The following is an 18,423-nucleotide window of genomic DNA, read 5'->3' as shown; positions in this document are numbered from 1 at the left end:
GCAGCAAGTGCTCCCTCTGCAGGCAGATTCAGGAATATGCAACATTTCCAGACGACATAAAGTCACAGAGCAGCCTTGCGCACCTAGAGATGCATTTCTTCTATTAAACTGCCTAAATGTATTCCACTTTTGCAGACAAATTTGAAAACCCCCACTGTATGTTTGTTTTACAGGCACATCTCATAAAATTAGAATATCTTCAAAAAAAATCAGTAATTCAATTCAAAAAGTGAAACTCATATATGTTATATAGATGGGTTACACACTTTCAAGCATTTCTTTCTTTTAATTTTGATGATTATGGCTTACAGCTAATGAAAACCCAAAATTCAATATCTCAGAAAATTAGAATATTACATAATGCCAAGGAGATTTTTTTATATGTCATGCGTAATCCATATTGCCTGCACTTTAAGCGCCCTTTCAGCCTAATGGTATAATGCATCTTAGTATTGCTCTGTTTCCAGCATAGCCCCAAGTAAACAGCCATGACCAACATGCTTACAGTACATCCTCAGCTCGACCAACTGGCCTCGAGCCCGGGAGTAAATCTTTATTTATATAACAATGCGGCGTATCCAATGTTAAGTATGGCCGTCGTTCCCGCGCAGAGTTTTGAATTTTTACGTCGTTTGCGTAAGTCGGTCGCGAATACGGATGGACGTAATTTACGTTCACGCCGAAACCAATGACGTCCTAGCGACATCATTGGGAGCAATGCACGCCGTGAAAATTTGCAGACAGTGCATGTGCATTTAAATCGGTGCGGGGACGCGCCTGATTTAAATACTACACTCCCCCTAGCCGCGGAATTTGAATTCCGCTGGGGGAATTACGATCCGCTGGCGCAAGTTTCGAAGTAAGTGCTTTCTGAATACTGCACTAGCCTCTCAAATTTGCGCCGTCGGATCGTAAATCAGAAAGATCCGCTAATCTATCTGAATCTAGCCCAGTGTGTTTTTTATTTAACCCTCCTCTTATGTTAGCTTTCTGTAACTATCCATGATCTTAAATCAGCCATAAAATACCCTCTGAACAATTATTTATCATCCAATTTGTTTCTTACCTCTTGGTTACCTTGTTAGGCTTCTTTATCCTTGAAAAGATTGGTTTTAATATTTTTGGTGTGACCCCTTAGACCTTTATTTTGATAGCATACCTCTCATTTTCAAATTTAAAAAATTGTAAAAATAAACCTCAATAGAATATTATAATTGGTCCTATGTTTCTTTACTTTATTTAGAGAAGCAGACAAGCAGGCAAAGAGATAGGCCCCTCCCTAACTACAGCTCACAGGGTTGAGAGGTGATTGGCTGTCAGTGTTACTAAGCAGAGAGAGTGTTTTTTATGTATTGGCCTAAACAGAGGGGAAAAAAACGTTTTTTTATATATATTTTTTTGGGGATATTTGTGTAGCGCCTGGCTATTTTCAGAGCCGGTGCTATTGTAAATTTATAGGGAGTTCAGAGAGGTAGTTGGCTCTGAACCTGTTTGTTTGGTTAAATTTAGGGCCTCTGCTCTAGCTTTGGCAGTACTGTTTGTGCATACTGTCCTTGTCTGGGGAGTGAGTCCCGCCCCAGGCCGACAGGTGGCAGCAGTAGGGTCAAGTGCAGTTGGATATCTCTTCCCGGCAACCAATCAGGAGGGTTGATCGCCTCGCTGTGCATGCTGGGGAGGGGTATTTAAAGGGCAGAAGCCATTGGTTCGAGGTTGCTGTGTTCTCACCCTTGAGCTTGGCAGTCGTCACACCACCCCCGTGTGTGGCCCTCCTGGCCGGGGTGTGTGCGTGTGTATGTGTCGCAGTGTTCCTGACTCCGGGACCACATTGGTCCGGAGCACATTCATCTAGCTTGTGGATCCAGTGAGTTGACTGGGTCCCTAATTCGCCAAGTGGTCCTGGGCTGTCCGTCCAATTAGAGGAAGCTGGCTGATGAGGAACCTATCCGGGGGATACCGAGCACGAGGCCGGTGTTTCAGGAGAGACCTGTCTATTCATAGGAGGACACTTTGGTTCTGAGAGGCTGGACGCGGGTCGCCTATCAGTTGCTGATTTAACTAAAAGCTACGTGAAGGAGAACCAGGTGCTTAATCCAGTCAAGAAGGATTTTGGGCCGCAATTGTCTCCAATCTTCAGGAGGGTCTGTGGCAGAGACCTAATCCTATTCATCCGAGTGACAATCTGGCTGCCAGGCTGGTGAGAGAGGCCTGTCCAGATGCACTATACCCATGGCTATGGCTAGAGTGGCGAAGTAAAGTTGTCGTTGGAAGCAGGACTGTTTTCATATCCAGTTACACCTGAATTTGCTGTTTTCTCTTTTGCTATCCCTTCACCTTCCTATTATTTATTGTTTTTACCCGGCTGGGTAATAAAAGCACAGAAAATGTGGACATTGACTTCACTGCAGCTCTCATCCAGTACCCTAGACGGCGGAGATACAGAGGTAACGTGCCACCCAAAACAAACCAGCAGCTCCTTCGGGGGTAGTGCTACATTTATTATGGCAAAAAGTAAAAAATATAGATTTTTTTTCAAAATTGTCGCTTTATTTTTGTTTATAGCACAAAAAAAAAAAAAAGCAGAGGTTATCAAATACCACCAAAAGAAAGCTCTATTTGTGGGGAAAAATGGAAGTCAATTTTGTTTGGAAGCCACGTCACAAGACGTGCAATTGTCAGTTAAAGCGACGCAGTGCAGAATCGCAAAAAGTGGCCTGGTCTTTGACCAGCAAAATGGTCCGGGGCTTAAGTGGTTAAGGTGACATGTCCGGGGACATATTTTTTTTTTTACTAGTAATTACGGCAATCAGCGACTCTCTGCCCGTCGTTGCCACTGCCCGCCTCACAGCCTGTCAAGTCTTAGGCCGCGTACACACGATCAGTCCATCCAACGAGAATGGTCTGAAGGATAACTGACCAATGGCGCCCACACACGGTCGGTTTGGACCGATGAAACGGACCTTCAGTCCGTTTTCATCGGTTTAGACTGATTGTGTGTACAGGGCTTTACTCTCCGGGCCCCCGGCTACTACTGGGTGGGGAGCGGAGGAAGAACATTCTGCCAGGGAAGGCAAGGAGATAAGCAGGCAGGCGGCTGGCCGGGACTTGAGTCAAGGCAGAAGAACATTCGAGCGGAACTGAATGGGCATGTGCCCGATACTGAAGAAATATTCCCCCCGCTCCGACCAGCACATGATCATCAGAAAGGGGCACAGATAATGTAAAAAAATACACCTCCCTAAGCTAGTAGGAGCAGCAGAGCGCACGGGGGGGAGTGTAATTTAGATTTTTTTTTATTCTGCACTGACTGTCTTTGAAATTGGCAGCCCCTGTTTAAATCCAATCCGGGAACAAAAGCGGGGACAGACTTGGTCCAGTGTCCTCAATCCGGGGACTCTCCCTGGAAACCGGGGATGTCTGTTCACCCTAATTTAGATGTTTGTGTGGGGTTCAGTTTTTAAGGTAACCTAGAGTTAATACTGCCATACGTGGCTTAAATTTCGAGCTGGCACTATTCCGGTTTGAGCTGTGAGTGCTGGCCTTCAGATTACAATAGCAAGATTTGTGCATCCACACTATTTAGCATCGATGAGGGAACCTGATTTATTTTTCAGCCTAAAAGCCAATGAAAACAATCCATGCAGTATGGTCAACTTTAGGCTTGCTAGGTATACCAGAGTCCTCATGGCCGCTGCATTACTTCCACTTTTGGCTGTGGTCAGGGGTGGGTTCTGTGTGAGACAGAGTCTCTGGAAGCCTAAAGTCTAGTACACACGCTTAGATTTTTGGACGTCTGAACGTCCATTTTTTGCAGCATGTCCAAAGTGAAGAGGTTACTCACAATGCGAACATTTTCGTATGCATAGGTGTGCGCAGCCTATTGCATTAGGTTGTGCACACCAAAGCTCAAACACACATGTGTGTGTAATATACCATATATGGCAGTGGGCAAGTCAGTAGGGCTTTGTCAGCAGGGCAGAGATCGTTGTCAGTAGTTTATCTTTATTTGTATTATTATTATTTTTTTACAATTTTATTTTTATTATTATTTTATTTTTTTAATCTTAGTTTTTTTAGAAGCCCTGTTTTGGGCCTTTGGTGAAATATCAGTGGTCTAAACAGACCCCTGATGTCTAACTTTTGAGGCAGAGAAAGGGACTGAGGACAGAGATTCCCCAGTCCCTTTCTCTGCAGCCAGGCAGCAGGGGGAATCTGCATAGTACAGGGTGATTAGGGTGTGCCCAGGCACACCTTACATCATATGTGCGCACGCCTATGTTCGTATGACAGAATAGGTCAGAAGTGACATGACTTGTTGAATAGTTTTGTATGTATTCTTTTGTTTCTGAGCATGCGTAGATTTTTTTTCGGACGAAAACCATACTAAAGAAAAAGAAGGTTGAGTTCACATCTGACAAAAATGTTATGGTCTGCACATCCAGATTTTGTCTGCCGAAAAAGTGAATTGGCTGTTGAAAGCACCGTACTAACAATTAGACATGTGCACACTGAAATATTTTGTTTCAGAATTTTGTTTTCGTCCGGAAAATTAATTAATTTAGTTACTCACGAAATTCCTTTTTATTTATTTTGTTTCATTAACAAATGCATTCGTCCGAAAATCCAAATTAATTAGGGTCGAATCTGTCAACTGAAGGTTTATAGTGTCTGTCGAATGTTCTAAGAAGTTTAGACGAAGCAGCTGAACTGTACGACACCGCAATCATACATTTCCGGTCGAATGCTCCGCCCACAATCTATAGTAAAATTCTAATGTATGACTAGCAATAATTATATTTATTAATTATTATTATTACTTGTCAACCAACATTAGAATTCTTCTATAGTCTACGGGCGGAGCATTTGACGCTCGTGGCGATCGTATGTTTTTAGCTGCTTCGATGAATCTTCATGTCTCTATGATGTCAAATCTTTTCTCTCTATGTCGAATAATCTTGGACTAATAGAGTTAGGTTAGGCACATTCAAACACAGGTTGGATGGACACAGATCGCTATTGTCACCGTCATGTCGAATATTCTATCTGTAGCGCTACCCCCTCAGGAGCCGCTGATTGTTTTGGGATCTACTCTCTTTTAACCTTTCCCTATTTAACTGTCTCGAACCCTCCATTGACACATCAGAAGTTCAGTGAGTGTATTATGACCTCTGCTTGGGTCACAATAGCAGGCAAATGGCATGCAATAAAAATATAACAACAGTATTACCTGCTCTGATGAATAGCTCCTCCAGACGCGAAAAATACACTTCACACAGATAGTATACTTAAACCAAGAGAATGAGTTTAGTTTGTGTAAATCGGAGAAAACAAGTCACAAATAGATAACTGTTATACAGTGACACAATATGATTCTGCAAGAGCCCTTCCGGGAATCAGCAAATAATATTAAGGAAGAGATTTAAACTAAAGAATGGTACCATTCAATTAACTAAGGTAGGCAGTCTATGCTCACAAGCTCCCTCTAGCGGCAGTTCTGCAGAACAGCTAAAGAAACGTCTCAAGACTAAAGTCCACGTTGCGGCCGGTTGGTGCACGTTAGTTTTTTTTACAATCCGCAAGTGGTAAACGATAAGTAGATGTTAATTAAACTAGTATCCTAAACAGCAAACGTTGGTGAACTGATCACTTGTCAGCGTTAGTCACTTCTGTATAACACTATCAAACTATAGGGGCCTCTAAGTTTCAGCTAGAGGCCCAACACGTGTCTCCGGCTTGTAGGGTGGCACTAAGTTAATTGTCAGAAAGGGAGGATTTGAGGTTGAGCATGTGCTCTCTCACCCGACAGGCTCGATCCGCCTGAGTTCTTCTCAAAAGGGTGCGTTGGTAGATCACTACTCAGACGTCGGCTGGGTGGCCTCTCCGGTCTCCTGGAACACGAGCTGGGTATGGTGGTCTTGCTTCCTTTTGGATGGCTGGTTTCTCGGAGGAGTTAGGCCCAGGCTTCAGGCCTAGCAGTACAGCGGTGCTGCCCTCCACAGCTCCGCAGAGGAGAAGATGCAGGTCCCGAGAGAGAGATCAGCCCCTCCCTTTCCCTAAGTAACCTCCCCCAGAAGTCTGTGCGGAGGTGTCACATGTTCTGATAACGCAGGGCATTGTGGGATGTGTAGTCTGTTTCTCCTAAGAGTCAATGGAGTTCTTATCTCCCGCTACTTGCAGTCCCACAATGCATAACTTCTTAAAGGTATCTTACATATTTACAAGCGTGAGCAAAGTTTCAGCGGGAATCCAGGCCTGTCATTATACTCTGACAGGGTGACCCCGCTACATATCTATATCAAACTACGAAACGAAAAAAAAAGCATTCTTTATGTCGGATTTTTCGGGTTTCGGATTCTGCACGTTCGTTATCGTTTGTCTAAACAACCGCGAAAATCCCCAAAATTCGGACGAAAATGCATTCGGAAGAAAATGAATGCACATGTTTACTAACGATCTGAAAATCGTCAGACAGCTCGTCGTACAAACTATTCCATTCGATTTTCATATCGTGTTTACGGGCCTTTAGGCAGAGTTTCAGGAAATATGAAGAAGAGTCAGGCAATTATAGCCTTTGCCTCACACGAGCAGTTTTGGCAGTGATCACAGCGACTCCAAATAAGGGGTACATATTTGGCAGGGTCAAGTGGCCATTTTTATAAGAAGCTGCACAAGGCACCATCACATTTAAACTAAACCACAACAATTAGTACATGTACCCCATGACAAAATAGTTTTTCAAGAATGTGCTGAAATGTGTGCAAGATACATTTCACTTTATATCAATTTATTATCCCTTCCTTTATTATTAATACCCAAATATAAGCAGCAACCACTCAATAAATGGCTTATACTACAAAACTGTCAGCTAAACTTCCCACTGTTGGCTGGACCTGAGACCAAGCATTGCATTATAAACCAAAAATTGTATTATTATAGCCCATCAAAGGTAGTCATGTCACAAAGATGTAAAAGGCGAGGAGAAGAACATTCTAAAAAAAAGGATTTGTTAATAATATGGATCACTGCATAAAGTGAATGGATATAAATGAGCCTTTTGGATTTGAAATATATGTACAAATGAAAAATAAGTGAATGAGTTTTGTATTGCCATTTTAATTGCTTCTGGAAAGTGAACATTATAAGTCCTGCGAGAATTCTTCCCTTCTGATAAAAAGTTTTTTTTCTGATAAAGTACGGAGGTAATCGCTGTCCTCTAGCTGCAGCCAGTTATAAGAAAACTTAATTTTTATTACAATTATAGACACGGCAATGAGTTCTACGGGTTCCCTCAAATGCATTTAAACAATCCTTGGTGAGTTTTCAATTTAAACAAGATAAAGATTTATGGAAGGACTCGAGAGACGGAATAATGTAGAATCCAGAGCAACTAATAAGTCTTATAAAAGTTTGTTCTCACTTTACTGTAAACAGGTTGGGTGAAAAGAACACTTTCCAGCATATATTCAGCATTAAGCTATAAATAAGTGGGGCAGTATTTTTTTACCTGCTGCAAGGACAGTAAAGCCGGCCTTAGATTGTTGGAATCTTGTCAAGTTCAGCAGGGATCAGCTGAAATTCGAACCATCTACGGCAGTGGTTCTCAACCTTTCTAGTGCTGTGGCCCCCTGATAAAATTTCCCAAGTTGTGGGGACCCCCAACAATAAAATTATTTTCTAAGTGTGGGTTGTCAGCTCCCAAGGCAAGACAAGTAATTTGCACCCCCCAACCCATGGACATTTAGTGTTCCCTGAGTCCCTTCCACTCGTACAACGATAATCACAGGTAGTGTTACTCACTGTGTCTCCGACTTTGTGGGGTCTCGTAGCAGTGACACCTATGCTGAAGTCAGGAGATAGGGTCTCCTCCAGCCCCTCCCACCTCACAATCCTCACCAGTGAGCGGACCTCTAGTCTCTGCCCCCCAGCCATGCCGTGAACTGAATGGACGGCTGTGAAGAGGCTGGGTCCTTGGCCGTGGGCTCCAGGAATAGTCCAGCTGGGTGGTCACAGGCTCCATGGGCAGTCGCAAAAAGGCTGGGAGAGTGGTGAAGGCTTCAGGAACAGCCCAGGATTTGGTGACCCCTGGCAAATCATCATTTGACCCCCGAGGGGGTCCCGACCACCAGGTTGAGAACCACTGATCTACGGGAAGGCTGATTGTACCCAAGTCAATGCATTGATTGACTTGGCTACAACCAGCATGCCGGATTTTTAAATGTGATTATTGCCAGTGGCTTCCTGTGTCCCCTTGCCGAGGGAACACAATAGCTTTGCAGGAGGGACTCCCCCATCAACACCGACTGGGTTGACGGGGGAATCAAGTGATTTTCTTTTCGACAACCACAAGAGAAAATCATATCATATGTAGCCTACCTATTTCTGCCTGTGATCATAAGCTTTTAAAGGGGAAGTCCAGCCTTAGTTCGTTTGGCTTGTCCTCTCCTATGGGTCACAGGAGTGCAATTTGTTTTGCACTTCTGTGACCCATTTTCGGCAGAGAGCGGTCTGAAGTCTGCTGACGTCACCAAGATCAGTCCAGGCAGCACGTCATCCCGACTTTTTGAAGTCTGGATCCGCCAGCTGCTTGGACTGATGGCAGTCTCAGCGACCCGCTGAGACGGCAGCTCCCTGCCCCTCCACAGCTCAGTACTCCAGTGAGTGTGAAGGAGCAGGAGAGCTGCTTTTTGACACGCAGCAGCTCTCCGCTCAGTGAGGTGAGAGAACCCGAGCCATCGGCGGTGTACGATCTCAGTGCAAAAACAGCGGGGGACAGATGCAGCATCGGTCCCATGCTGCATCCACCTAGGTAAGTATGAATAGGGAGAAGAACCCAAACCCATACTTATCCTTTTAATCCTATTAAAATGCAGTAAAGTGTCAGAGTTGTACCCTACATCTATAGACAGAGCACAGACTTATGTGAATGAAGTATGCAATGTGACTATTCCATAGCTCTTCCTTGTCAAAGTATTTTATTGATTGAATAAGCAAGTAAGTTACAAATCCCATAGCTCTTATCACATAAGTAGATCTAAATTACATACAGGTATATGTCAGTAAGTATGAAATATTATAAGCAAAAGCATGGACACTTGATTAAGAAGATATAGTTTTATCCAAATATGCATACTGAGCAATGTACCTTTGAAAACAGTACTAAAGCTACAGGGGTCTCTTAAACTGGAACTAAACTTAAAGGGGTTGTAAAGGAAAAAAACATTCTTCATACTAAGCATCCTTTACCTGCAGACATTCCTCCTTTCACTTCATCATTGTTCGTTTTTGCTCAGAAGTTGCTCTATTTCTTCTCTGTTCTGTTCACTTCCTGCTTGTCTGATTGTTACTCACCACCGTGATGGGAGGCTTTACTGCGGTGGTCAGTGAAGTGCTTGCCCCCTCCTGGGAACTACATCTGTGTGGCAGGACGCTCTCTACGTGTTACAGACTTCAAGGACGTGTGAATTACTGGGCGTGCCGCAATGCATACTGGGAAATGTAGTTCTTACATCAATGAGCGCCGCAAACCAGGAAGTGAATGAGAGAACAGAAACTAGAATGCCGGAGGTGATATAGATGAAGGAATTTAATACGTTTTTACTAGTTTTTTAACATAATCATTACACTATTCTGTCTGTCTACCTTGCAGACATTTTAGGCAAACATTTTTTTTCAGTGCAGCGCCAAGCATGAAGCCTAACCATATACAGGTAAGGTTAGGAGGATAAAACGCTGGTTCAATGTATCCAAACACACATCTAACATGTGAAATAGCAACAACAAATGATAAAGTTCAAAATGAATGGTGAAATTCGTGAACCACACTCAGGTTGTGTATATGGTGTCCATCCAAATAACTCCAGCCTTCAGAGCTTATGTGAGAACTGATGCTTGTTAATTTCCCAATGTAACCGTAGCTACGATCCCATTCAGAGATGTTTTCAATCAACAGGGTAAGAAGAGGTTAAATGCCCTTACCAGATGTGGTGGACCCGGGAACACCATATGGTGGTGGGTCAAACGTGCTTAATCAACCCAAAGAATGGGGGACAGCTTCGTGTAATGACGAAACCGGTCGGGTTTCGTCATTACACGAAACCCGACCAGTTTCGTGTAATGACACTTCAACTGGGGCATTACAAGTGTCATTACACAAAACCGGTCAGGCACATACATTGGCCCCAGCCATTCCTAACTGTGCTAATTTTTTATTGAATACAGGGATTTTTATTATTATTACATTCCAATTTGGGCTGTTCCTTGCTGTTGTTTTACGCATTTTTTATTATTGAGTGTGTTCATGTTTGGCTAATCGCCTTTTTGGACAATAAATTTAGCATTTTTTACACTATGAGGAGGCATCCTCTTTTGTTTTTTCCTTTTTCTTTTTTCATAGTGAGTCCATCCTATGCCTTACAAGGAAACAGTGGATACTACTTCTACGTCTAGGATCTAAGTCGTTTTGGATTACTACTAGCATGGAGAATCACGGTCCAGAGCTATCAAGAGAAGCTGTCCCCCATTCTTTGGGTTGATTAAGCACGTTTGACCCAGTCACTGTTGTGTGTTGTGTTATGCACGTTGTACACCCTATTGTTTAACAGTACACCATTTATTATTGTACTACACTTTATGATACCAGCACTGTCACTTTGTATTATCTTATACTTTTGCCAGCTAGATTTAGCTGCACCGTAGCACGTTTATTTTTAATGTTATTATTCTTTCACTATTTGTCATTATGATCAGTAGTCAGACTGTATCTTTTTACATATAAGGATTTGCTACACTTCCTCTACACTTGTACCCCATTCCCTATTTACAGCGCAGCACCCTTTTCTTTATATCTGTTATGGTCTGATACACCTTTCAGTGCCGCAGCCGTACCCCCTTCCTTTCCCTCTTCCCCCACTTCTTGGTAGCGCGGTAAGGCCCCTTTCAGACGTCCGCTCCGTCTGTCCGTTCATTACAAGTCCGTTAACGGACTTGTAATGAATCCCTATGGGGACGCGTCCGTTAGCGAATGGAGCATCCGCTAGCAGCCGCATCAGTCGGGTTCCGCTTTTCCGAACGGAAGAAACCCAATTTTCTTCCGTTCGGCGGAGCGGAACTGATGCAGACGGACAGACGGTCCGTCTGCATCAGGTTCCCCATAGGGGACAGCGGAGCAGCGGAGCACTGTGTGCAGAGACCGCCCTATCCGCCGACAGCTCAGCGGGGATCCCCGCTGAGCTTTGGCGGACACACGGAGCGGACCGAGAAACGGTCCGCTCCGTGTGAAAGAGCCCTAATACTCACTCCCTCAGCACCACCACCTTGATGTCATAGTTTTGAATCTTATCTGATTTTGTATATGCTTCTAGCTGTGACTGTCAACCACGTATCTTCCCTGATGAAGGCATTTTATTGCTTTTTATACACATTTTCAATATATATTTTTGTTTTATATGTTTTTGTTTATTTAGTGGTGCCTAAACAATCCTGATTCCTTTTGCTGTAAAATGTACAGTATGTGTAAGGGATATGGCACCTTGGACTACCATAGACTCTGCTATGCAATAGTATCCAAACCTCCCGTAGGCATCAGTAAAAAAATAAAGAAAATTAATTCTCATAAGTGCCTGTTTGTAGTGTCAAACCAAATACTTCAGAAACAATCACACAACAAACAGGAAGGGAAGGTTGACGGGAAAGCTTTCACATTAGACCTACAGAATGGCAGGAGAGATAGCTAAGATTCCGACAGTTTATTTTATCTCATTATCCTCCATTCAGAAATGAATGACACATTTTGGATTGAACTTGCTTTTAAATGAGAAGCAGACTAGAATACACTTCTTACCCCATGTCGCCATCCAAGTTGTCAAACACTTCCCCGCCCACAGTATCATTATCTGGATTTAAACAGATCTCAATCATGTTATATATGGCATTTTGTCCCCAGCCGCTGAGCTTTAGGAGCTTTATTGAAATGTCAGAGGGAATCATTAGCTTCACCTGTGTACCTTGGGGAAAAGAAGAATATGGGAAAAAGGTTTCATCTATGTCACATGTACAGGTAAGAGCTATTAAACAGATCAAAACTCTAAACAGTGCCAAATGACTGCAAATAAGAATATACTGTATAGTAAGAATATCAGATGAGAGATATTTGTAAGAATGTTGATTCACAGAGGCAGGTTACAGCGAGGCCTTTCAACTAGAAGTGTAAGAGATCTAGAGAGATAAGAGAACTAGGGAGAGGGAGAAACAAGGGAAGTAGCACTTAGTGATAGTAAACCCTCAGTTTTTTTACACACATTCAGGAGCTGATTTAATCTAAGTATGCAGCTTCTTTATCTATTAATCCTTGCCTATGGTCCATTGTAAGGCTGCATTCACACCTGAACGCTGCGTATTTTACCGCGATTTGCCGCGACAAATTGCAGCGTTTTGTCCCGCGGCGTTTTTTAAGCCTAACATACGCCGGAGGAGTGATTAACATTTTCGTCTATGCCGAACGCCGAAAGCCGCCTGAAAAAAGGGTCCGGGACTTGTTTTGAGCTTCAGGCGTACGGCGTTTCGCCGTTCGGCGTGGAGATGTGAACCATCCCCATAGCCGACAATGTTAAATCACCCCTCCAGCGTATTTCAGGCTGTAATAGCGTCGCGCTACAGGCGACAAAATGCCTAGGTGTGAATGGAGCCTAAACGTGTTGCAACTGCTGCCCCATGTTTCCTGTTGCAGGATGGCTCCTATCTCTTCCAGCATCCTATTTAGCCACCTTTGCATGCAGGGACTAGAGTTGTTTCTCCCTACAATGCTAACCAGAAGTTCAGGTACGCAGCACCAAGAGAGCAGGAGACAGCAGCATTGCAGGTTTTAAACGGCAAGTGCTGGGGAAAGAATTTTAATGCCTCGTACACACGACCAGTTTTCACCTTGGGGAAAACTGGCGTGACAGCTTTTGGCCGGTAAAACTGGCTCCATGTGTATGCTCCATGGCAGTTTTTCTGACAGGAAAACCGCGGGAAGAATTAGAACATGTTGGGCCAGATTCAGATAGGGGGTCTTTAGATCCGCGTAACCTATCTGACTTCCGTTACGCCGCCGCAAGTTTTTGAGGCAAGTGCTTTATTCAGAAAGCACTTGCCTTTAAAGTTGCGGCGGCGTATCGTAAATCCCCCGGCGGAATTCAAATTCCGCGGATAGGGGGCGTGTAAAATTTAAATCAGGCGCGTCCCCACGCCAAACGAACTGCGCATGCACGGTCCGTAAACTTACCCAGCGTGCATTGCTCCAAATGACGTCGCAAGGACGTCATTGGTTTCGACATGAGCGTAACTTGCGTCCAGCTCTTTTCTGAATCGACTTATGCAAACGATGTAAAATTTCAAAACTCAGCGCGGGAATGACGGCCATACTTAAAATAGGATACCCCCTGCAAACGACGTAAAAAAAAATGCGCCGGGCGGTCGTTCGTTTCTGAATCGGCGGAAATCCTAATTTGCATATTCGTCGCGTAAAAAAAAACGAAACGCCACCTAGCGGCCGGCCTGGAATTGCAGCCTAAGATCCGACGGTGTAAGTCACTTACACCTGTCGGATCTTAGGGATATCTATGCGGAACCTGATTCTATGAATCAGGCACATAGATACGACCGGCAGAACTCAGAGATACGACGGCGTATCAGGAGATACGCCGTCATATCTCTATCTGAATCTGGCTTGTTCTCTTTTTTCCTGCCGCGATTCCTGGCGGTCTTTTTCCCGGCAGTTTAACTATGGGAAACACTGCAGTGGAACATACACATGGCCGGGTTTCCCGGCCAAAGCTCTCATTGCAGTTTTCCTGCCAGGAAAACCAGCCGTGTGTAGGGGAAAAAGCTGCCAAGCCGGTTCTCAGTTTTCCCCTCGGGTTTTACTGCCGGGAAACCCGATCGTGTGTACGAGGCATAACACATAGTTTACTGGGCAATGTTTCATTTATTGAGCTTAATTTTGAAAAGATAATATAACACAAATAACACTTTTTCTGAAGAATGTTCCTCAGATGAGAGGAGCAGCACAACGTCTATGAATGAAGGCATTCTGGAGAAAATAATGGGGATGAATAAAAATGGTGTATATTTTTACAGGTGATTAAAAAAACACAAATGTCGAATGTAGGAGGAGTTGTTTTTTTTACCCCTTTTTTTCTTTCCTTCTGCATCACTTCATTTGCCATAGAGCTTGTGCTTTATCTGAAAAATCGACCATTCATTGCGAAACATGTACTGGAATTAAATAAATTATCCTTTCATAAGAAGCGCTTCATCCTTTTTAGACATATTTTTTCTACATTCTCGTATTCCGAAAACTACACCCACAAATACTGAGCAGATCCCCTTTTTTCTGCCAAAACAGCCCTGACCAGTCGAGGCATGGACACCACTAGACCTCTGAAGGTATGTTGTGGTATCTGACACCAGGCCGTCAATGGCAGATCCAGGGCTGAAACAACTAATCAACATAATCCATAATAAAAATAGTTGTCAATATTTTCATTATTGATTAGTTGGCTGCATACAGAATACGTTATTTGTTTACATATCAAGAAACACAATGCAGTACACATACAGCTCAGTACACTATCCATACATGTCAGTAAGTGATGGGACATGTAGTCCTGGGCAGGAGAAGGAAGTGGTTTAAAGTGATTCTAAAGACAGAAGGTTTTTTGCATTTGCAAATTCCAAAGCTGTGCCTGAAAGCTGCAGCACTGCCCTCCCTCTCCTCTCTCTCCCTCCTCACAGGACACAGATGCAGCAGCAGAAGCTATTGATACGTGGCTTGCTATGGGAGCAGTACAAACAAATGACCACTGCCCACACCTATAACTGGCCTTTGCAGCAAGGAGCACATGGAAGGGGAACGCATGCAAAACAAAACCCCAAAAAATAATTTCCCAGCCCAACTTACCAACCAACCAAATTATCCTGTCTAACAGTCTGCGTTAAAAACAGGGGTTTAGTCTGCACACATTTGCAAATACATGCGTAACCTACAGAGCCCCGTCAAGGCACCCCAGTATTTTCTGTACCCCCAACTTCTAATCTTGAGAGCCTTCACAATTGAAGCACATGCATTATAATGGATATATAGAGGGCAGGTGAGCCTGGAGGGAGAGGGGAAACCTAGGTGCACATCCAGGCACACCTGCACCGACGGTGAAGCGTTTCAGTGAGAGATGGCCAGTCGGGTCGCCAGGAGAGCCTGCTGTTCCAGGACGTTCATTTGGGCCTTGACCACAGAGTTGGGTTAGAGGGCTTTTGCCAATTTGCAGGAAACAGGGACACTGCACTAAAGAAGAAGTTAAAAGGACACTGTATACAAACATTGTTGCTGTTAGTCATCTTACTGACACTTGTGGTGCCACAGGGCTACAGGATAAGGCCATCCATTTCCAGGGACACTGTATACAAGCACCATTGTCCTTTCACCTTGCTAAGAAAGATCCTGCCTTCTACATTTGATAATCAGGGCAAGTTGTGTTGTTTGGACATGTTATTCAGGAGTGTAAATGCACCAAAAAAAAATGGCTAGCTGTAGAAACAAAGTTCTATATGTTCTTCAAAAGGACTGAAGCTACTAGTGCCATACGGACCCGCACACACATATTCAGGGCCGTTACATGTAAGCCATTACATGTTGATTTGAATAAAGTGTTTAATGTTGGGCCTGTGGAGTCAGGGGACAGAAGAGAGAGGGCTGACACAAAGAGGGTCATTCCTCTGCTCTCCTCCTGCCTGGACTCATAGACCAACCTGAATAAAGGTAACCAATCTAAAACGGATTGCCATATTTGGGTTTATTTGCCATGTAAGTGTGCCTCTGTTCTTGGGGTTATTCTTAGGTTTTGAATCTCCTGAAAGCAGTCTGAATATAGTATTGAGTTAGATTGCTCATAACCTCAGTTAGTGCTATCCCATTGCATTCCTTGAACATATATATATTGTTACTGTTTGTTACTTTTCCACTGAAATATTGCAGTAAAGAAAATTTTTGTGTTTTATCATAACATGCGTGTTTCTCATTGGTTATTGCACTTACACTATTGCCAGGTGTGCCAGAGGGGGCTGAGACTGTTACTGGGGTTGAGAGGCAGAGTAACGGATTGAACAAACTTAAAGGAGTTGTAAAGGAAAAAAAATGTGCCTAAAATTAATTTCTGCAAGGTAGACAGACAGAATAGTGTAATGATTCTGTTAAAAAACGAGTAAATACCTATTAAGTTCCTTCATCTACAGTGGGTGACCGCGATATTGTGTCAATCTCGCTCCCTTTCTCGGCGAGATTGACCACCTACGAGCCCCATCGCGAGAGCCAGCGCCGAGCTGGCTTGCCGCGATGGAGACAAAGCCGTCATAGAAGCGACGGGAGATCCGACTTGGATTCCCGCCAATTCTAGGTGCGGCATTTGGTATGCATTCCTGAGAGGGAGAACTCCATGCAAATTTTTAAATAAAAAAACCGACATGGGTTCCCCCCCCAGGAGCATACCAGACCCTTAGGTCTGGTATGGGTTGTAAGGAGACCCCCCCCTACGCCGAAAAACTGACGTAGGTGGTCCCCCTACAATCCATACCAGACCCGTATCCGGCCGGCCAGGCAGGGAGTGGGGACGAGCGAGCGCCCCCCCCTCCTGAGCCGTACCAGGCTGCATGCCCTCAACATGGGGGGTTGGGTGCTCTGGGGCACCCCAGAGCACCCTGTCCCCATGTTGATAAGGACAGGGCCTCTTCCCGACAACCCTGGCCGTTGGTTGTCGGGGTCTGCGGGAGGGGGGCTTATCGGAATCTGGGAGCCCCCTCAAATAAGGGGGCCCCCAGATACCGGCCCCCCACCCTAAGTGAATGGATATGGGGTACATCGTACCCCTACCCATTCACCTGGAGGCAAAATGTTAAAGTTAATAAACACGCGACACAGGGTTTTTAAAATAATTTATTAGTCTGCTCCGGGGGCCCCCCCTGTCTTCTTTAGCTCTTTTAGCAGGGGGGGGCTTCTTCTTCCGCTCTCCGGGGGGGTCTTCTGCTCTCCGGGGGGGTCTTCCCCCACTCTCAGGGGTCTTCTCCGCTCCGGGGGGTCTTCTTCTATCTTCACTGCTCTCCGCTGTTGACTCGGCGCACCCCGGTTCTTCTCGCGCTGTCCGGTGCCTTCTCCTTCAGCCCGCTGTTCTGTGACGTCATCTTCTTCTGTTCTCTTCTTCTCCCTTCTTCCGATGTTGACCCGTCGCCTCCTCTCGCTGCAATGACAGGTGCGTGGCTTGCATCCGACTTATATAGGCCTCACAGTCCCATCATGCTCCGGTACCTACCCACGTGGGTGAAAGGGGCCTAAAGCTAAGTTCCACCCAAAAATGTAACTTCCGCTTGAAGTGATGGTGACCCCCTGACATGCCAAATTTGGGAGGGTGCAGGTACCCAGTTTTTAAGGGAACCCAGCTCCCACTACCTCCTCTGGTTTCGGAAGGAAGTTCTCCTCTCCCCCCTCCCTCCCTGCAATCTTCTGGGATATGTCACAGGAATGGAAGCCGTGATCCATTGAAGTACACATGGTCCAAGGTGGGGAGAAAGGAGTGATGTGTGTGTGTTTTTGAACCGACTATGGAAGATGCCTATATAGGTGCACCGCCACAACCCTTTTTTTCATAAGTGATTACATTCCCCGTTCCCTCTGTTCTCAGCTGCATAACAGCGAGGGGAAGGAAAAGCAGCAGCACACAGCTTTCCAGTGAATGGCTGTGCAGGGGGGGGGGCTGTGCAGGGGGGAAGTGGGGGGTGTCAAGACAAGTCTTATCATTGGAGAGCAGGCTGAGTTCCCAAAAGAGCTTAGTGTGGTCAGTTTTTAAAAGGAGAGCAGATGGACTGGCAGGAACCAGGGATTTCACACAAAGGAAGCAACACAAAAATAACAGGATGCTTTTTCATACAAGTACATTGTACAGCAACCACATATCAGGAATATGAAATGTTGGGGTAACTGTTTTCTTTATTATTTTTGTAACGCTGAGAAAAAAAAGAGATGCAGTATTTTATGTTTTGTCTGCACCAGCACAGCAAAATAAACCCAAAAAAATAAAATAAAGATTAGGCGTTCTACAAAAACAAGAGCCCTATGTAAACACACATTAACTTGAAAATACTAAAGCTGCCAGACACCAGGACAGAATGACATCATTCCCGTATGCAGAGACTTCCTTCACTTTAACTCCTCTACACGGAAAAAGTGCTGGAATATTTTCTGTGCATAACAAATAGTAAAAGCTAATGTATCACCATCAAGGAATGTATTTTCCACCGTAACGCCTGTTTACATGGTCTAATGAGTGTATAAATTGAAGAGCAACCAAATTGGTCCTGTCTAACAGTTTACGATAAAAACAGAGGGCCAGATTCAGAAAGAAT

The sequence above is a fragment of the Rana temporaria genome, chromosome 6 (genome assembly GCF_905171775.1).
Source record: "Rana temporaria chromosome 6, aRanTem1.1, whole genome shotgun sequence".
Classification (NCBI taxonomy): domain Eukaryota; kingdom Metazoa; phylum Chordata; class Amphibia; order Anura; family Ranidae; genus Rana; species Rana temporaria.
This window is presented reverse-complemented; position numbering follows the sequence as displayed.